A 22825-nucleotide genomic window follows, 5' to 3' on the forward strand; every position below is an offset into this window, starting at 1 on the left:
CACAAACACACTAACAGGCCCACATCCCTCCCCCTGTGCACAGCAATCTACCCCTGCAAGGAATCACAAAGGCACTACACCACCCACAATGCACCTCCACATCCTAAGCAAAATGTAATGCAAACCTCACAAAGGCACCCTGCATGGCCCCAAAGTGTAAAAACCTGCACAAAACAGCCCAGACCTGTGCACCTCATCTCATCATGCAATTGTAACAGACATGTCCATTCCCCCCAACAGGCACCACCACTCATGCAACCCTGATGGACAGGACAAGGAGTGGCAGTGCCCCACAGGGAAACAGATGCATCACCCAGGACACTGGAGAGGGAACCCTGGACATTGACGAAAACCCTGGACCCTCACACAGTCCTGGACTGTCACCATCCAGCATCCCCACCCAGCACACCACTGACACCCCTACCACCCAGCCAACAACATCAGCCCAGGGCAACCGTCCCCACACCTGTGTATCCAGGCCACAGACTGGTGGAACACATGGACAGAGGCCACAGTCACCCCCTACCAACAGGCAGGAAGAGGATGGCCCCAGTACAAGTGGTACCGCCAAACCTGTGCCGAGGACACAGGCACAGGGGGCTAGGCCCAGTGGGAGGGCAGCAGTGGCCCGGGGGGGCACAGGATGGATGCTGCAGCCCAGGGCATGATCTCTGAGGTCCTGGGAGCATACCACCATACCCAGGACAGATTGGCCCAGATAGTGTCCATCCTGGAGCAGAGTCAAAGGACGCAGGTAGGACACCACCAAGAAGCCATGGAGCAGTGGAAACTGCACAATGCCACCATAGCCGGTGCGCTGCTGCACCTTGTCCCAACACAGCCTGAGGCCCCCACAGACCAGGAAGCCCCTACTACAGACCAAGATACAGACTGGGCAACAACATCAACAGCAGCAACTGGACTTGTGCCACCATCTCAGGACACACAGGAGACCTGCATATCAACCCGTATAGGCCAACACCAGGCACCTAAACGGTCCCTCAGGCCAAGATAGGGGACAGGAACACCTGCCAAGACCAAGGCCCCCTCAAAGAGGTGACTGTCAAGAACTGTCCTTCAATTGTCCCACTGAACCAACGATCAAACCATGTAAAAACAACGCCTGGAGATGATAGATGGACATACCACTACTGTCAACAAATGCAGCGGCCATGTTGCCACATTGTACAACCACCAGTAGCCCACTCCCATCACTGTAAATTGAACAATTTAATCCCTGCACCAAATAAAGCACCAGTTCACCAATTAGAATGTCCCCTGTCATTATGTCAAAACAAATTGAAGTATAGATGCAATTGTCTTATAAATCATTTATTCTTATCTGAGTAGCAGGAATTGCACCCCACGCATAACATGTGGTTGTGCCAACTGAATTGTCAAACTATATTTCCATAATGTAACATGCACTATGCAGACCTGGTCACAGTGGCAATGTCTATTGACCCAACACCCCCAAGATGAAAAGGCACACTGGCAGTATGCTGCACAGACAGCAATCTCATCGATTAGTCCCACATAGTTACTGGAAGTAGAGTTGTATCAGTTGGTTCCTGGAATGTACATCTTCCCCCTCCTCATCATCACCATCACTCTCATCCCCTCTCTGAGGAAGCAAGTCTGGATATACAGCACCCTCCTCCTCCAAAAGGGGGATAGAATTCCTCACAGCCACGTTGTGCAGCATGCAGCAGGCCACCACTATTCTGCACACCTTTTCAGGCTCATAGGCCGGGAATCCGTCAGAGATATGTAGGCAATTAAATCTAGCCTTCAGGAGACCTATTTTGCACTCTATCACCCTCCTAGTACGTCCATGGGCCTCATTGTAATTCCTCTCTGCATCTGTCCTAGGATTCCTCACTGGTGTCAGGAGCCAACGCATTTTGGGGTAGCCAGAGTCACCTAAAAAAAGGGGGCAAAACAGGACTGTCAATGACAACCCTCAGTGGCAGACAGCCTGGCTGTCTGCCATGTGGCAATAAGTGTCAGACACACCTACCTATGATCCATCCTCTGTCCCCTTGAATTTGTTCCATCTTGTGTTGCATACCACTGTTCCTCTGCACAAAGGAATCATGGACTGATCCAGGGAACATGGCATTCACCTGTGAGATGTACTGGTTTCCAGTACACACCAATTGAATTTTCATGGAGTGAAAGTTCTTCCTGTTTCTGAACACCAGTTCATTGACTCTTGGGGGGCTGAGAGCAATGTGGGTTCCATCGATGGCACCTATCACATGGGGTATGCTGGCAAAGGCATAGAAGTCCGACTTGATTGCAGGGAGGTCAGCACTTTGGGGAAACCTCACATACGACTGCAGGTGTCATACAAATGCATTCAGGAATCTGGACAGTATAATGCTAAACATTGGCTGTGAAAAACCTGCACCCATGCCCACTGTCACTTGAAATGAGCCTGTGGCCAGAAAATGGAGTGCAGAGAGCACCTGCACTTCAGTAGGGATGGCATGCAGATTACGATTAGCCGGTCTCAGTGCTGGATCCAGTAATGCACAAAGTTCATGAATAGTAGCACGAGTGAGTCTGTAATTGATAATGATGTGACGCTCCACCATGGTCCGCAAATCAACAAGTGGTCTGTACACCGATGGGGCCCTCCCTTGCCACAAGGGTCTTTACCTAGGCGGAGTATAGAACACATGTGAGGAACACACATACATCTGCCCACAATGGTTCCTATTCAGCACTGCTGACATGATTCTCGACGACATATATGCATAGTATGTGTGACGCTGTAGCAACATGTCCACAATGATACATCAGGACAGTTCAGGTAAGCAAATGTATATTGGTTCATGCCTATGAGTGTTTGGGCACAATAGCGCCTGAATGGGGCAGATGAGGATTTAACAACTGTGTAGTAGTTAAGGCCAAAATGTTTGCCCCCTGTAATCCAGAAGTGTTGTGGTGGAAGTGACCTCATACCGCTAGCGGTTGACATAATAGCGTAAGACGGTGTTTACCGCCATGCACAAATTCATTGGTTAACATGGTTGTCAATGGGGATTATTAGCGTATCATAATCGCCGCCGACAGTGACGATGCACACCACCGCTTTGCGTATGCTAACTCGTCACCCCAGCTTCACTTGACTCCCTGATCTCATGCATGCAGGTACTTCACTGAGTGTGCTGCTGTGTCCTGCCTATGGTCATGGAAATGGTACGTGTGGCAGGGGAAAGGGCCACGGCCTTCACTAACTAGGAACTGGAGAAGCTCGTGGACGTGGTCCTGCCCCTGTATGCCAAGCTCTACGGTCGGCTAGAGGTACAGGTGAGTAGGAGGATTGGGGGACATGGATGTGTGTAATGGTGGTAGATGGCTGTAAACATGTGTGCACATGTGACACTGTATAGTCCAGGGTTCCTGACATGCTGCATGTGTATGTGCTGTTATGCTGTTATAAATGTCCGTCCCATAGTGGACGTATAGCCAGGTGTGTGTAATGGCCATTGTCTGACCTCTGTGTTCCTTTTTCTGTGTGTCCCATATAGGTCAGTAGCCATTAGAAGAGGGGACTTTGACAGGCCATCGCCAGGGAGGTGCAGACCCTGGGGGGTCTACAACTGGTGGAGCACCCATTGCAGGAAGCAGTGGGAGGACCTACGGCATTGGGCAAGGAAGATCCGTGAGGCCCAGCTGTGGAAGTCCTCCCAGCGAGGAAGGGGTGCCAGTTGACATTGACCCCCCTTATGCGACGCATTCTGGCGGTGGCGTACCTGGACGGGCGCTTGAAGGCTGCACAGCGGTCACAAAGGGGTGAGTACAAAAAACAAACTTTGGTTCCTTGATGTATGTGTGTGTGTGTGTGGTCGTATGTATGCTGTATAGTGGCAGGGACTCTGACTGATGTCCATCTACATAATGGCCCCTGTGGGGAGTAGGGTTATAAGGGTCAGGTCTGCAGGACTTCAGGCCCTTCAGTGCTGTGGGGGATGGCTGTAGAGCAGGGTTGTGGCCACTAGTCAGGGCCATAGCAGGTGTATAGCGGCAGGTGCTGCATGGTTTGAAAGTTGCAGGGTGGGGGTATGTGTGAACCACTTATGTGTCTCCATTCAGCTATTTACAATTGTCTCTCCTGTTTTGTATCTGCATCCCTGTTTTCTTCTGTTTTCTGTGTACATCAGCATCATCTGGCGAGGGACGCAGGTAGCACACCACCAAGCAGAGGCACTGGCGAGTGGGGATGCAGCTGCCCACAGTTCCACGGAGGCAAAGTCGTCCAACGCCAAGGAGACCAGTGGGTTGGAGGGCGAGGGGAGTACCACGGGGGAGGCAACTACCACTGGAGGTAGTGACTCTGATACCTCCTCCAATGGGAGCTCCCTGGTGGTGGCGGACCCTAGTGGGCCCACCCATTCTGTGTCATCTTCCGCCACCCCCCATACCATCACCACCCTCCCATTTGCTCCCCACCGAGTTGCCCGTGCCCGCTCACCCAGAAGGGTGGGCATCACCTTTGCCCCAGAAACCTCATCCCCTGCCCCAGTCAGCCCTGCTGCCCTCCTGCCCTCCTGAGAACCATCTCTGTAGGGCAGACAACCATCGTCAATGCCATCCAGGGGCTAGCATCAGAGGTGCAGCAGACCAATGCCTATCTGGATGGGATTCACGGTGCTGTGTCTGGCCTACAGAGATTTTTTCAGGCTCTAGCCTCCTCTTTGATGGCAAGCAGTGTCCCTGGTCATTCCATCCCCCCTCCAACAACCTCTACCCCTTCCAGCACCCTACTCCCTTCACCCGTCCAAAGCACACATTCTGACACGCAGGCACACACCTCAACACACAAGAAGCACACTTCAAAACACAAGCACCACACCTCCCACCACAGGCATACACACAGCCAACATACACAGGCACACACACCAACATCCACTTTCCCCAGTGTGTCCGCATTGTCTGCCTTCCTGTCTGTCCCCTCTACATGCACACACACAGACACTGCACCCTCATTCAATGTATCTGACCCTATTCTTGCAGTCACCACAATATCAGACATCCATTTATGCACCCCAGACACCACACCTGCACTCACCACAACGACTTTAGTTGACACATGCAGCACACTCACCAGACTTGCAGACACCCAGACAACATACATGTACACTGCCAGCTTGTCTTGGCCCACTGTGGCCACCCCCCCAAGACACTCAAACGCACCAAAACACCCGCCCATCACACATCCACCATACCTCAGCATACTGTCCGACCACTCCCTCTACCTCCACTCCCAGGCCTTCCTCCAGGTCCACACCAATTGCCCCTAAGAAACTTTTCCTATCCCATGTAGACCTATTCAAACCCACTGGCCCACCCCATCTCATCCCTAAACGTGCCCACCTCCTTGCCCTGTCCACTCCTCCCACGTCACAGCCTGCCCCTGTTCGCCCTTCCCATTCCTGTGCTACCTCCCCTGTGAGCAAGAGACCCCGTGCTGGCCCTGGAACATCTGCCGCACCCCAGGCCAAGTCCGCTCCACCTGCCTCAAGGTCCAGATCCAAGCCCCCTCCACCATCCAAACATAAGGACAAGCCCCCCACTCCCAGTCGTAAGTCCCCACCCCCACCCCCCTACCCCTGTTCCCTGAGATGCCTGAATGCACCATTGTTGCCCCTATGAGGTGGAGTACCTTTGCATTTGTGGGAGTCAAGTTGGGGCCTATTTGGCCCATCGGACTATGTACATTGGACTGGCCATTGGCCTTATGTTGCACTTATATTGCTCATTGAGCTGAATAAAAAGTCATGTGTGGCCAGTGTTGTTTATGGCACACTCAAGATCCGTGGTTCATCGTTTCTTTGGTTGGGGGTGTTGGGAAAATGTGTGTACTTTGGGCAGGTTGGATTTGCCTTGTGTCGGGTAAGTACCTCTTGCTGTGGGGTGTCTGGCTTGTGCTGTTGTGATTGTTGTGGGTGTGTTACGGGGTGGGTGGAGTGGTGGATATGTAACTGTGCCCTTTCTTCCCTTGTTTAGTAGGTTGTGGTACTTACCATCATCGTATTCGTTGGCAGTCTCGGTGGTGGAGGTATATGGCAAGGAGCAGGGCTGGCATGATCTGCAACTCTCTATACATTTCTGCTTCGGCGTGTTGTGTGTGCCTCCGGTGAGTGTTTCCTTTTATTTGGTTTGTTTCCGCCTGGCTCTGCGTGGCGGTGGTTCCCGCCTCGGAACTGATGGTGGTCTAGTGCTTCATTATTTGATGAGCGGCTAGGGACTTTCCGTCTGCCTGTGGGCGGGCTCTGCTATCGGTGTCGGCACTCCTCTGCTGGCGGTTTGTGGTTTTCAGGCTGCCTGTGTTTAAGGTGGTTCATTATTTGGCAGTCCAGACCGCCCGACTGTTGCCGGTTGTTACCGCCACCGCCGCTGGTGCGGTGTTTACCGCTGTGTTCATAATGAGGGCCTTTATGTGTAAAGCTTATATTCACGCTGAAGCTTGACTTGTATGTCTATGATGTCTATTTAAGACCAATGGGGAATCGATTGGAGTCGCTATTCGTGAGGCTACTCCTCGCTCACTTGGCCTCTACACTGGAAAGAGCATAAAAATTGTGGGTGAAGACTTCAATTGCAAGTTTGAGCTAGATGCTACACTTACATCATGCAGGAGGAAGACAGGGCCTTGTCCGTCCCGGACCTAGCAATCCCTCGCATTGACAAATGGTCCCCAATTGCCCTACAGATATTAATGCCTTGGTTTTAAACCAGAGTATGCCTGCTTGTAATGGGAAAACATCCTCAGATAGGAAAGGGAAGGACACTTTTAAGAAATTTCTAAGCTATAGTCTTATAGACTATATCTCGGTTGAAAGCAGACTTTGCTTATACCAAATTGACATGGCAATTGTGCCCACACCTGACAGCGACTACAATGCACTAGCTCTTACAATGTAGCTCTCATTATCCAGAGGGTTAGACAGTCACCCTGACCCCCAAAGGTTGGATGTAGGGCTAACTTTTGTGTTGCAATCTTACCGCCAAGAGCTGGAGGAGATACTTGGGCTTCCAGGGTCAGGGAATCTTCTATAGATAAAACATGTTATGGATGCCATGCAAAGGATGGAGAATGAAGGGATATTGAAAGGCCCCAGGGGAGCTTCCATTAGCAACTCCAAAGAGGACTGAAAGAGGAGCTACTAGCAGTATAGATTGAGTTCTCTTTATCTAGGATAGCCATAGACTCCCTGGCAGTTTCATTTTTGCGGTAGAAGGATGATTACAAAGCTAAGCAGTTATTGGATGATGCAGAGTACGCTTTTGCTAAAAAGTTATATTTAAAGTTTAGATACAGGACTTTACTCTTGAATTTATTTACCACAAAATGGGACCATACTTCCATTGCATTGAAACGGGCCTGTCCATCAAGAGGCATAAGTGTTGATACAGTAGAACATATCCTGTTATTTTCCCCAGGAGGAAGTAGATTAACCCAATATGCTGGAATCTAGGTATTTATTAGCACAGGGAGGCCTTTCGCGTATTACAGACTGACACCAACCAACGCATTGTATTCACCATTCCTAGTTATCTCCACATATTTTGGCAAATTAGGAATGAAAAGATTCTACCCAAAATCAGTCCTAGAGCAACCAGACCTGAGCCCCTACCCAACTAATAGTCCAATACATGTTCCCTATTTATTTCACTTTAGGCAACACTTTTTATTCTATTTCATTTTTGTAGATGAATTGTGTAAATTGCCAGTTTTTATCTACATGAATTGGCTATTTTACTGTATGTTGCTGTTTTTAGACTTTTATTCAATTTGTGTTTTTTTATTGATTCTATTGTCTATTTATGTTGACTCGCTGAAATAAAGAGTATTGAAAGTGAAACAGCTAGACATAGAAACCAATCTGTCAAAAACCTTTATTATGGTCTGTGGCCCCAAAAATGTTTAAACCTCTTGCTTGAGTACCGGGGGCAGGACTATCGAAAAAGTGAGTCAGTTCCCATATATCTTGGAGCCCCATTATGAGTTCTGCCAAACTCCCGACAGGGTGCTGGCTACCTCCCTGCTGGCCCCATTAAGACTTTTCCACTCGGCTAACCGGCGGAAACTAAGGTTTCTGCCGGTAACCCAGCAGGAACCTGACTGCAGCATTGTCGCCTGCTCGTAATCGAGCCGGGGCAATGCTGCCGCCCACAGGGGGCAACAGCACCCTCGTAAAGCATACTTTGCATAGCAGACAGTGCAAATTATGAGGGTGATGAGCAGGGGGACTCCTACACTGCCCAAGCCACTGGCCCTCTGCACCTGTTCTCCATCAGCCTTTTCATTGTGGTGAAACAGCTGGCGGAGAACCAGGTTGTAATAGGCAGGATGGCGCTGAGTTTAGTGCCGCCCTGGCTGATTCCAACGTGCACCACCATCAGCCCATTGGGATCTCCGATCCCGCTGAAGACGGGGGTAGGTTCTCCGGGGCTGCCTGGCAACCTTGTAATGTGGCGATCAGACCGCCACAACTGCAGTGGTCAACAGCTACCGCGAGTTTGGGGGTCTGAGGACCACAGGACTCATAATTAGGCCCTTGATCTGATTTATGATAGTGAGTGTACGTGGGCACATTGTGCTCACAACATGAAAAATTGCTATTTGCAGGCGGTTAGCTCAGTTTTTTTCTTTCACTTCCTCTATAGGCAAAAAACCCATGCACCCCTTACTCGAGATCTATAGAAAGAAATGTCTCCCTATTTTGTCTTATAGAACGGGGGTATGGGGCTATAGGGAGGTGGGTAGAATCCAAATTGAGGAAAATAGAGTGTGTCGGCATATATTGTGGGTTCCCTTGTCAACTTCCCACTTTGCCATCCATCAGCAATTGTGCATTGTGTACGGTGAAGATCAGATCAACCTTACTCCCTTGTTGCTGTGGTGCTTAGTTTGGTGAAATGAGCAATCTAGCCTAAACAGAGAGATTATCGTGGATTATTTTATCTGTTCTTAGGGGATCCGAATTCCCTGGCTCAAGTACATTAAGGAGACAACTCTTGCTCTTGTCTGTCCTTCTATTTATGAGAAGTCAACCACAGTGTGAGAAGGACAGAGAATGGGTCAGAGAGTGTTTTTATCTGATAGGAGGCCTCAGATGGGGGGTATGGCAGCTTACTTTCGGTTACCTAGGAACGTACATTGTTGTCCTGGTTTAGACTATTTTAAATCGGGTGGTTACTTTTTTCCCGAAAGGGCAGTTTCATTCAACTGATATATGTATATGCCTGTGTGATGAGATGTCTTCTCAGTCTTTGTTGCATTTTGCTTTATTTTGCAAATTTTATCTCTTCTTTACAAAACGTTATTGCCTATGCCACGTAAATATAAATGCAGTAGAGTGCCACTGATTTACCTGCAGCAATAAGATTACCCAATGCATGTACAGCTGTAGGCTCCTTTTAAAAATGAATATTAGGATTGAGCAACTTAATAATTTTAATATTCGGGAGCAGATTTATGGAAAGTGGCGCTGCACCGAGAGCAGTGCCACTTTCCCTGCGCCCCTTAACACCCCCCCACTATGTGTGCGCCAAATTTTAAATATGGCGCACCATGGCACAGAGTAGAGGTTAAAAGCATCATTCCACAAGACGCTATTGATGTACTCTGCAGGAGTAGCACCAAAATATTGGCGCAACTCCTGGAGAGTACATAGGGCTCCATTCTAAATAATGGAAGCCCCATTTTAACACCTGCTCTTGAGCAGGTGTTAAAAGTGCTGTAAAAAATGGCACAAGGAAATCTCAAAGATTTCCTTACGCCATTTTTCTGGCTCCTGTAACGGGGGAACGCTCCCTATGCATACATTATGTCTGGCGCAGGCATAATGTAGCGCAAAGGGATACAGAGTGGCGCAAAGCATGCATTGCACTAATCTGTAAATACCACTCAGGGATTTTGGCCTTGTTCGGCCACATTAACGTCAAAATAAATTACTTTAATGTGGCACAAGGTGACACTAAATAGGCCCCTTGGTTTCTTAGATCTTAATGACAGATAACTGATTTTTATCATGCTCACATCTTTGACTACATTTCGGATTTTTGATTTTTATTCTTATATTTTTATCCCTATTGTAAATATTTATGAATCTATGTGCTTATATTATATCTTTTATGCTCTGCTAACAAGTGAGTGAATCAAGATCATATTGATAATTTGACCTCTGCAGGTCTAATTTCTGTTTATTTTATGTTGTTTTAATATTTTTTGTTTTAGTATAAAAAGTTAGTTTAGTATAAATTATGTTTATGAATAAATATTGATTTATTATTTTTGTAATTAATTTAAATTATATATTTTTATTTTATGTTTGTAAGTTGAATATTTTTAATATATTTTTATATCACCTGTGACACTATTTCTATACAATGTGTGCTAGAGGAATTCCTACAGGTTACTTGTTTACGGATACTACTTGCATAAATTGCTCCTCCTCATGCAAGTATTATAGTTACTACCATACTGTTATATATAATGCATGCTGTGCAGCTAGTTTTGCAGCAGTCGTTGTTTCTGTACACACCATGAAGGCAGCACAATGTTTCTCCATACTATTTGCACGTATTGTTGATTATGCCAATCTATTCCTGTAAACCTTGTACAGTTTTTGCTGCGGTTTTTATACTGTGGGCTTGATTCGCAAAGGTAAACATACACTTATCTGTAAGTTTCGTTTTTTTGGTATTCACAAACTAGATTTGATAGTAACTTAACTACTGCAGAGACTTTGCAGTTGGGGCGGAGAACTTCGCACATAAATGGAACGGCCTGTTTAACCTTTTACCTTTGTGCATCAGGCCCTGTGTTCTTACAGGTAGTGCAGATAGCAGAGCTGCTGTCACATTGTTTGCATCAGATGCACTGCTGCCCTCGCACAGGTACTGGTTAAAGCGCTCCAGTCAGCCTGTTTTATACACACATTGCAAACAATACAGCTGTGTCACACTGTTTAATAAAACCCTTTTATTAAAGCCTCTGACATGACGTGTTACTTCTATCTCTTTGTGTACATCTGGTGATGGAAACAGTGCTGCTTTGTAACTGTCAGGGAACACAGGTGGTTGTGCTGCTTTGTAACAGTTTTATTTATCTAGTGACGGTGATGCTGCTGTTGTCACATATCTCCTTCAACCATCACCAAGTGGCTTGACAATCACATGCAGAAAAAAACAAGGCTACAATAGCACAACATAAGATAACAGGATATGACATCCATCACATCATATCACAAGACATAGGTGGTCATTACAACCTCGGTGGTCTTTTAAGAAGACCGCAGAGGGACCGCCGTGCGGAACACCGCCAGTAGTGGCGGTTTGCCGCGTGGCGTATTATGACCGTTGGCTGCCCTCCGTCATTTTTCCGACGGAGAACCGCCAACAGCCATACTTGCGGGCGGCGGGGAAGTGGAGGTTGCTCCACCTCCACCACCACGTCAACAGAACACCTCCGAGCTAATCACGTCCTGTGATTCTGCGTGGCGGTGTTCTGTTGGCGGTGTGGTGTTGGCGGAGCTGCCCCCATGGCTCCCGTCCCCTCCCGGAGGATCGACGGAACAGGTAAGTCGATCGTCAGTTAGGGGAGGGGGGTGTTGTGTGTTGTGTGGGTGCATGGGGGTGTGCGTCTGTGTATGTAGGGGGGTGTGTGTGCGTGTATGCTTGTGGGGGTGATGCGTGTTTCGGAAATGTGTGCGTGTCTGTCTGTAAGTATGTCTGTATGGATGTGTGCGTGAATGTGTGAATGTGGGTGTACGTGTCTGAGTGTGTGTGTGGATGTTGGCATGTATGTCGGTGTGTGTGCGTGTATGTGTGTTGGTGGTGCCTGCATGCATGTCGGGTGCGTGTCAGTAATGTTATGTTGGGGGTCGGGGTGGGGAGGGGAGCCCTGCCACCTTTGTGGGGTGGCAGGGGTGGTGGGGGGTGTAGGGGAGGGAGTCGGTGGGGGTGGGGGGTGGGGGAGACCCCTATCAGTGCCAGGGAAAGAATTCCCTGGCACTGATAGTGTTTACCGCCATGGATTTCATGGCGGTTCCTACCGCTGGAAATCCACGGCGGTAAGCCGGGTCACAATACCGGCGGCGGTATTGTCACGCCGCCGGGCTGGAGACCCAGGCGGAACGGGGAAGCGGCGGATGACCATGGCGGTAACCGCCATGGTCATGATACTAAAAATAAGACTGCCAGCCTGTTGGCGGTCTTACCGCCGCTTTAACGCCGTCCGCCAGGGTTGTAATGACCCCCATAATCCTAACAAATTCAGTTAAGCTACAGTCATGAGTGTACCATTGATAAAAGTCGCACTGCTCCCCTGTGTTCCTTGATAACAGTTTGATGGTTGCAACAGGATGTCTGTCCCATGACTGCTGTTGTAACGTACTGTCTTAACCGCAAAAAACATAGCAAACTGCGGTCAAATTATTGATAACTGCCTATTGCACCGATTGCGTTTGTGACACGTAATGTTTTTTTACACACTGATGTAGGACAGAGGACTTAGGCTTTTTCCAGCAAGGAAGGTGCTCTTTGCAAAAAAATAAAAAGTTGGCAGAGAAAGGTACAAACGATCACATTAAACTTTAAAATTAGAGTTTTAAAGATTCCAGTCCTAAAAATGTACTTGAAACAGTCCTTCAGTCCTAATATATAAATATTTGTAGGTCGAGCCAATTTTGAATAACAAAGAGCTTGCAACTCTGCTCATTGCTTCCCATTCGTGGGCTTCTTTGTCACTCCACTTAGGTGCCTCTTTATTGGCCAGCAATTCCCCTCCCTTCCGGGAGCCTGGACCAAGCACAGATTGATTCCACTTAATTAGTGCCCATCCACTTCTCAACCTTTTATTGAGGTATTCATTTTTTCCCCCTCGTTTCTGGTGCTTTTTTCCCCCTCCCACCTACTTCCTTCTCGATGTTGCTGACTCTCTGGTGTTATTTGTTCCTTTTTTGGCAGTTATACAGCGCAAACTTGAGCGCATTACAAGCGCACCAATTACATTTTCATTTTTTTAAATTAGACACAGAGACATTACATTGAACAAATATATATTCATTTTTTATTCTTTTAGGCACAGGACGATTAGGCAATTTGCTCACAGTCACAGACTGTTGAGCCGAAGCAGAGACTCAAACCCCGCTCCCCAGTTTCTAAGCCGGCAGCCCCAGCTATAACGCCGCATCCTCTCCCCTGTAATGAACATTGTTTCCTGCTGTTTTTGTGCAGTGTTATATAGCACAAACTTGAGCATGTTCCAAGAGGACCAATTGTATTCAGTGTTATGTAGGGGAAAACTCGAGCTTTTAACAAGAGAGTTAACTCTAATTTAAACAAGCATTGGCAAAGCCAATAGGTCTCGCATGTTTTATAGCCATGTTCTACAGCAGTGAGGATGCTTTGCAGTGTGGCTAAAACTAAATTAAGAAAGCATTTTAGTCACACTGCAAAGCATTGGTGCTACTTGTAGAGTCCAGCTGGACTCGTTCTAGAGTTTCTGCCAGCCACTCTGCTGAGGGCTGGTCTTCCATGAGCACCCCACACCCGCCCAACACAGGCGTCACCAGTCAGGTGACCCTGGCAATGAAAGGGGCCGGGCGCTCGTGCCTGAGGCCAGTTAGTATTACCCTACCACTGTGTCTGTGTCATGTTACTTCTCAGCATGAGGGCCTAGGGCCCCATACTACACTACTGTACAACATGGCTAGAAAACATTGAGAAAACCAATAGCTCTCACAGGTGAGACATATTGGCTTTGCCAATGTTAACATTTCTTTTATAATAGCGCTGACCAGTCAAATAGCACAAATGACAAATCTGCACAAGTCACCGCAACTCCCTTTGTCAAGTACATAAGGATTTGAAAATACAACCTGAAAATTGCCAACATATTATTGAAAAAAGCTAAAAACCCACTAAGAGACCATAAATGGAAGGAACCACTCCTCTCTGAGAAATAAGCCGAGTACTTGGAAGATGTTGGGTATTCCTCAAGTGTAAACAGAAAGTAATGTTTGAGGCATGTAAACTGACCCCAATACCAAGATACGTGACCTGACTGGCACAATACAGAATACTAGGGAGGGGATTAGTATGGCATTCTTTACATACTACTCCTTTCTCTACAGCTCAAATACTATTGTGGCTCCAGCAACACATTTCCGTGTGCTGGAGGGCTTTCAAGTGCCACGGATCCCCGTATCCCTCCAGAAAATCCCAGAGAACCCCATCACTGAACAAGAGATCAAGGAAGCAATCAGATCCCTCCCAAAGGGTTGATTGCTGGACCCAGAAAGCCTGCCCCTTCAATTCTATGCAAGATATGGAGCGTCCTTGAGGCCACATCTTCTACATGTCAATAAGAGAGGTACAAGTTGTGTGGATACCAAAACTGGGCCATGACCCAATGCTCCCCTCCTCAGATAGACTGACATCCCTTCGCTCATTGAACAATAAGATCCTTAGCAAGATCCTGGTGAACCGTACCCTCCCCCTACTCCCTGGCCTGGTCCATGAGCACAAGAACAGCTTTGTCCCCCACCTCACCACCTCATTGGACATCCTACACCTTTACACCATAATGGAGGGTGCCCAACGGGTGTGGCCCATGTGGCATGCCTGTCTATGGATTTGGAGCAGGCCTTTGATACACTATAATGGGAATATATGTTTTGGGCCCTCTGGCAACTTGGGTTCAGCTTGCAGATGATCTGATGGATCTGCCGCCTATATAATAATCCCACTCCCAGAACCAGTACCGAACATCACATCTCTGATTCGTATCTTATACACAAGGGTATCCAACAGGGCTGTCCTCTGTCTCCCCTGCTATTTGTATTAGCACTGGAACAGCTGGTGGTGCAACTATGAGCCAGAGGTGCTGGCTGGGGTGTTCCATTAGACTCCATATGCATGTTGTCTCCCACTATGCAGATGAGATGATCCTTTATCTTTGAGATGCCTACAGCCACCTAACAGACCTGTCTGACATCTTGGTCACCTTTGGAAAGGTCTTGAGCCTTAAAAACAGCTCAACAAAATCTTTTGGAGCACCCCCCGAGTGACCTGTCCTAGTTGGTTCAGGTTGCCTGACATGGGCCCCATTAACCTTTAAATATCTGGGGATCCAAGTATCCCATGCGACTGATGATCTCCTGGAACAAAACAACAGCAGGAAGCTGAGATATTTGAGTTCTTAAATATATTTCTGGCCCACTCTTCCTCTCTTGATGTCAGGCTGGGTGCCTCTGTCCAAAATGATGACGCTCCCCACATTGTTATACCACTTTCTCAATCTTCCACTGACAATCCCAGGCCCATCCTACGGTGCCTCAATTCTATTCTTTTAGATCTGATCCAGGGCCTCTGGAGATGAAGAGTGGCACTATGCACATTGTAATTGCCCCAAATGTTGTGCATTACTATATGGCTGCTCAACTCTAGTGAATGGCCCGGTGGCTGACAGACTACCACATGGATGAAACAGTAAAACAGGAATTCCCTGGGTGAAGAGTGGGTGGCTTTCTTGCACCGCTGCTCCTCCCAGGGAGATAGACAGCAGGCCCCTTCCCACTACTCCGCCACATGGCCTGAGAGTACCTTTGAAGGTTTCTCCAACAGCCGCCACTACACAACCTTATACTCCGCTGCTACCGCTGCAGGGATTGCCCTTGGTGGGAGAAAGCTGCCTGGGAGGCATCCTGAGAGATGGGAGGCTGCAGGCATTGCAACACTGGGAGACCTCTTTGCTGGGGAGAGCTGAAGTCCTTCCAGCCACTCTGGGAAAAATATGATTTTCTGGAAGACAAATTTCTGACTTACAAGGCACTGCAGGTAGCACCACAGTGATACTGGTGAGTATGAGACCTGGAACCCCCACAGAATCCAACTACTCCACAAACTCCACCATATAGGTCATGGGAGATGCCTTACAACATGGGTCTACAGAGCCATTGCACCAGATCCACTGACAGAACACACTAATGCTCTGGGTGGGAAGATACCCTGAGACAGCCATTTCAGGACTCAGGCTGGCTAAGAGTACTAGAATACCATATCAAAATCCCCTGTATCCGTCGGTTCAAACGTATAGTTTTGCCTCCTCCACAGGGCTTACTTCACACCCCATTAGCTTCATACAATTTACCCTACGGCCCCAGATGAATGCCCCAGGTGCAAAACTGAGCCGGTGGCTATGGTACATATGTTTTGGTCCTGTGGACCCTTATGAAAAACTGGGATATTGCTCTTGCTAACATAGCAAGAGCCACGGGTAGAGAGCTTCTGAGCACTGCCTTTCTTTGGCTATTGGAACTAAACCCTCGCCCCAAGACAGGGAAGGCCACAACACATTTCACAGACCTGCCGCTCCTCCTGGCCAAAAGAGCCATTGCGATGTGATGGAAGTTGGGCACCCACCCTCCATCCCACACCCGCGTGCTGAGGTGTACAAATGGGCACAGGACAAGAGCACTGCTTTACTTAGAGTGGAATTCTGAGTTTTCCGAAGTTCCCTATAGCAGATCACTGGGACCTGATCCTCAGTGATCTCTACTGCCCCGGTTGGGGGGCGATTTGCAGTCTCCACAGGCCTGTAGGAGACAGTCCCATTTACCCATCCCCAGCTTTTTACTTATTCCCCTTGTTGGACCACTGGGCCCTTCTGCCCATCTACTTGACTGCAGGCATGCCCCTCTACATCATCTTTGCTTTCTTACACTCTTTCTCGTTGGTGGTAATTCCTAACACTGTTGCCCCGGAGAGTTTCCTAGGAGGGGGAGGAGGGAATGTGTTATTTTCCTTCATTTTGTGTACGATTCATTTTCAATATTTCAAAAGACACACTAAGTGGATACCGAGATGAATAGGGGCTGCCGGCACACAAATCACCTCTGCCTCACCGGAGTGCGGATTTATCCTCCTATTTGCTGTCTGTATACATAATTCTGATCATTACTGTATCGTGTCTGCTTTTTCATGTGTAAAATAAAATTGGTTATAAAAAAACGTACTTCTACTCTGAAGACAGAAGTAATGCTGAGCCCATGCAAAACCTTTCCTTCAAGCTTCAAATACCTACTTTAACAAAGAATATACAACAACCTTTTTCGATTTGCACCGAATAACACCACTTCCTTGCTGGGTATGTGGATGCAAAAAGGCGTTTGACAAAAGCACTGATTTTGCTATATGTGTTGAAAATTTTCTAAGTCTCCTTGCTAGGTCTTGGATTCAAAGTGGCAGTGGCTAGCAGCTAATGCTACATAAAGCTTTATAACCCACCTCTGTGGATAGCTGTTCAAATCCGACCAAAGACATCAGAATCCTAGGTATGCCCGCACACTCAGATCTCACTGCAACTCTAGATTGGTCTGCTTCTGGAATGTGAGAAGTCTGTGCAGGGCCTTTTCTTTTATTCTCCCAAAGAGTGATGTTCATGAATGTCTGGTGCAGTTAAGATCGGGTTTTTCTCTTAAGGAAATCAGTAGTACTTCTCTGAGAAATTGGGAACAGATAAGTTACTCCATTGCAGTTTACTGGGGGCACTGGGAATCCCTGACTCAAACCTATTTTCATAGCTGCACAGAACGACAAAAAATTATTGCAAGATCTATTCACTTACTCAAAATCAAGCAGAGGCAGAGCCAATAGGCCTTGCCTGCATTTAATTCCTGGTTACAATATTTAGAAAGCTTGATATAGTGTAAAAACATGAAAAGTAAATTATTGCTTTCTACCTGTAATGCACTTATGAGATTAATCTTTTCATTTGTGATGATCATATGTATTTTGTAGATGTAAAATAGTCCCCATTTATTGCAACGGAAGCAATCTGCAGGAGGTGGAATGCTACTCCAAGTCACAGTCTACTGATTATCTCGTTTAAAGAATTGGTAAAGGTAGGTCTGTCGGACAGCTGTGCAGCCAAGCCGAGCCTAAATAGATTTTTTTAAACCATTCCACAGCTTAACTTTTCAGCAAATATGTGCATATGTAAGCTACCCTTCAAACTGAGCAGATGACAGACTATCAGGTAATAAGGAGAAATCATCTGGAAAAAATATATTTTCAAGACTTCTGTGATTTACTGTAGTCTTTGAAATCACATTGTTAGTTTACGCTTTACATTGTTTCCGGTTTCTCTCTGCATTGTTGATGAGTTTTTATGGATGGGGCAACTATCTATGGATCGTTTCTGCTGCATAAATATGCCTCTTCGTGTCTGAAAAACATAGCTTGAGTCCAGTTGAGCCAGGCTAGTTAAGTATGCCCGTGGGCATACAGAAACGGTGAAGCTTAACTTCTCCAGATAGTTATCGGAATAAGAAACACACTCTTGGTCAAGCAAGTAAACAGATGAGAAGTACGAGAAATTAAAACTAACAAATATCAGGCGAAGAAAGTACAACTGCACACCCACAAATGCAACCATCAGAAAATGTAACCAAACACTATGCTCACACTCCACCTAATTGTACATCATCTTTTAAACTTAAGCACATCTAGCCTGAACTGATAAATAACAGACAAGGAAGGACAATCGAGGGAATTTAATATGCATGTTCTTTCATTTGATTACACTGACATGTCAATATAGTTTAAAAAACAATGCCCCATAACCAAACATTAATATCTGCCTACAATAAAAATGTACTCCCTTAAACACATACACGAACTTGTACATTATGCTTGATAGGCAATGCACATATTATACAAAGTATAGATATTACTGGCTTTCTTCCAATCTGCATTCCTAAGTAAAATAGACAGAGAGCATGGGGAGATTGTCTTTGGGGGGAGGGGGAATAAGTCTAGAAAGTGAACAGTCAAAAGGTAAAGAAATCTCTACTTATCACATGGCAGGTTCACAATGTATAACTAGAAGAGGATTTTTTTTAAGCCCTTTGCACTTTGTGACATTTGTGTCACATACCAAATAGGGTGTAATGTAGATTTTCCTAGTGATTTAGGAAGGAAAGTCTTAATTTTATTAAAGACCCAGAGGCGAGTATCATGCATTCTAATCTTGCTTTATTTAATATAGCAGCAGTCAAGAACTACAAATCACAAGAGGCTTAGCAACAAGCTAGCGAACAGGATCAACAACCGTAAGAATAGTAAGCACCAATGGGGTAACATTTATGACCATAGAGTACACACTTGACTGCAAGCAGCCCTCTGTTGTTGTGCGAGGAGGTCAAATAGAGTCATAAAACAAAGGCAATATAGAACAAATAATAGCAATTGCCAGAAAAAAGTTCTTGGCAACAGGAATCTATACGGGAAAGGCTTAGAGAAACTTGAGAATCTTGAAAGTATGAAATCCTGGATTTCTGAAGAAGGGAGAAAGAAGAACATCTGGAGTCTTCATGATGTGGAAGGAGGTAATGTTGGATTCGCTGATAGGGGGGAAAAGAAAACGTTAATGGTTAAAGCGGTGGGATAATACTCGCCTCCGTGTCTTTAATAAAATTAAGACTTTCCTCCATAAATTACTAGGAAAATCTACATTTTATTTCAAGACTGGAGGCTCCTATTGTGCTTAATCATATCAATCACTAATGAAGCAGCAGTTTGAACAGCTTTACAATAAATGTTCTGAAAACATTGTCATTAAAGCAGTCAGCTGACCTCAGAATGACTTCAAGGCTAGAGTCTACCGAAAAGGCTTTAGAGGCCAAGGCAACCCTGGAAGAATGGGTCCCAAAGGTGGAAATGTCAATCCGTGCCAGAGGCATGACCCATTTAACCCAATGGGCTAGAGTACCAGAGGAAACTGGTTTATGGGGTTTACGGAAATAAATCAGTAGTTGGTGGGCAGAGGACATTCTGAGGTTGAACGTCCGTTTCTTGTATTCTTTTAAACACAGTCTCACACAAAGTTTGCGTTTATTAGGCAAGAAAGGCTAAAAGACTGTATGTAAGTTCGTTTTTGTGTGTTTGTTAATATGGAATAAAACTCCTTTAGCAGTGAACTGACGAGATGAAGCGTCTAAGGATTCAACATCAGACACACGTTTAAAAGACATAATAACAGTCAATTTTGCTGAAAGCATTTTTAAAGAAAAGTCTGCGTTATCAGGCCAAAAAATAAACAAGTTTAATACCACATATACATCCCACAAATATGTGTACTTTGAGGAAGGAGGCTTGCAAAGTTTTACTCCCTTTAATAGTCGGCAGACTAAAGGGCGTTCACCAACAGGTTTGCCATTGATATATTGATGATGCATGGAAATAGCTGATCGATAGAGGTTTACAGTTCTATATGACTTACCTGAACTGGCTTCTGCAGCCAAGAAATTGATGTTAAGATTTATATTTGTTGAAAAGGGATTGATATATTTTCTCACACACCAGCCTGTCCATAGAGACCTAGCTGATTTATAGGCCTTTCTTGTTCCAGGAGCCCAAACCTTATTTATGAATTGTGAAGCTTCTGTCGAAATGAGAGTGGCTTGCTGGGGCGACCTAAGACCCTCCAAGCCGAGAGAATTAGGGAATTTGTGATTAAGATGAAAGGAGGAAAGGCATAGTTGATTGCCAGAGACCAATCTTGTGGAAAAGCATCTGTTGCAATAACTAAAGGGTCTGGGCGCCAACTGAAGAACTGCGGTAATTGAGACGGGATGCAAAGAGATCTGTGTGGAACGGACCCCAATTGTTCAAAAGAATTTGTAATATAGAGGGATAAAGTTTCCAATCACTGGAATCTTTGAGATGACGGGAATGCCAGTCTGCTATGGAATTTTGGGAACCTGGAACTTATTCCGCTTGAAGAGAAAAGTTGTTGGACAGAGAGGATTCCCAAAGACTTTTTGCTAGTTGAGCTAAAGGTTTTGATTTGGTTCCTCCAAGGTGATTTCTCTAGCGAACTGCAAATACGTTGTCCACACGAAGAAGAATGGAATATTGCACTTTGTAGTTTGCAAGACTTTGATTGTAATGAAGCCTGCAAGCATCTCTAAACAATTTATGTGCAATTTGGACTCATCTAAAGACCATGTACCACCAGTCGATATTGGTCCACAGCGGGCGCCCCAGCCCGTTAGGCTTGCATCTGATTCTAATACAAGATTGGGCGCTGAGGGGAAGATAGTTCTGCTGTTCCAGGAATCTAAATGGTGTATCCACCATTGAATTTCTAGACCAGATCCTGTGTCTAATTTTATAAGATCGTAAAAAGCGAGACCTTTGTGGAGATGGAGAATTTATAAGCGTTGAAGGGCTCGATAATGGAGCAGCCCTGGAAAAATGGCTTGAATGGAGGAAGAAAGAAGCCCTACAATTCTTGACAGGGATCTGAGGGAGATATGATCTTTGTGGAGGGTGTGAAGAAGTTCTTTTTTGATTGAAGTTACCTTTGAAGGGGGGAGATGAAGAGTAACTGTAGTGGAATCTATTAAGAAACCTCAAAACTCTGTTAGTTGAGTAAGAATCATTAGAGACTTTTCCAAGCTTAGTAGAAAACCTAGATCCAAAAGAAGTGAGCATGTGAACTGAAGATGAGAGTAAAGAGTTTGGACATTATGGTTCATGAATAGGATATCATCCAGATAGATTATAAGTCTGATACCTAGAGATCAGAGATGGGCAACAATCGGTTTCATTACTTTTGTAAAACACCAGGGAGCTGAAGAGAGCCCGAATGGGAGGGAAAAAAACTGCCATTGGAATTGCAGAAATGTTCTGTATGAAGGATGAATGGAAATCGTAAGATAAGCATCCTGTAATGCCAGTCTCACTACCCAGTCATCCTGAACTAAAGTATTCCTGAGATGGATTATGGTTTCCATTTTGAAATGGCAGTATACCACAAATTGACTGAACGATTTGAGGTTAATTACAGGTCTTAACGTTTTGTTTTTCTTTCGAACAAGGAAGGGGTAACTCATAAAACCCATGGGACCGGGGAGGGAAGGTTGAATGAACTTGAATCTCTGTTGAAATTAGATTGGTCATTTCTATAGAAAATCTTGGAGAGGGAGGAAAAACAGTTCTATGGAATAACCCTGAACTGTACCTAACACTCAAGGGTCTGTTGTAATTGAGCGACATTTTGGTAGAAATAATCAAAGTCGCCCTCCTGGGGAAGGCCAAAGGATGGGCTTACCTTGGGATGTATTGGCCTTGAAGTATCGTTGTCCGACACAGACGCAGTCACAGGCCGAGTCATAGCCTGAGACACGGTGCAAGAGGGTACGGCAACCCACGGCATCCCCTCGGAAGATGAGGAGGGGTGCAGTTTTTGATTCATTTTTGAGCGGTTTCTGAACCGTGGGAGCTGGCTGCAGTAGTGGTGGGAAGGAGGAAACTGCCTCAGCTGCCGTTCGTCTTGCTTGTTTCCCTTCCTGCATGCGACTGTTGTGAGCTGGAGACGCTGTGGACACCGACTGCACACAAGAAAGCATAAGGTGGCACAAGGAGGCCACTAGGATACAAAGACTCAAGGACATAAGGAGGACACAAGGAGGGAACAAGCTTGAGGTAAGAGTCTGTGAGTTTGTGAGCTTGCGAGTGCGGTGGGCTTAAGTGCCCACAGCAGAGTGTGTGTCCCGGTTCCCTCGCAGAAGGGGCCCAGCTAGGTCTGGGTGCGGCTTGTGGGAGGGCCTGGTGAATCCTGCTTGCCTTAGTGCACAGTCCTACCCGAAGCTCAGCTAAACTATGCCACACCAAGCCGCATTAAGTAAAAGCTCAGCAATCAAGCAAATCCAAGTGAGCAAGTAGGCAGCTACAACACCTCGGCCACTCGACCACATTTGTAATTGTCAGTTCTGTCCCTTTCCACCAAATATAT

The sequence above is a fragment of the Pleurodeles waltl genome, chromosome 1_1, assembly GCF_031143425.1.
Source record: "Pleurodeles waltl isolate 20211129_DDA chromosome 1_1, aPleWal1.hap1.20221129, whole genome shotgun sequence".
NCBI classification, from domain to species: domain Eukaryota; kingdom Metazoa; phylum Chordata; class Amphibia; order Caudata; family Salamandridae; genus Pleurodeles; species Pleurodeles waltl.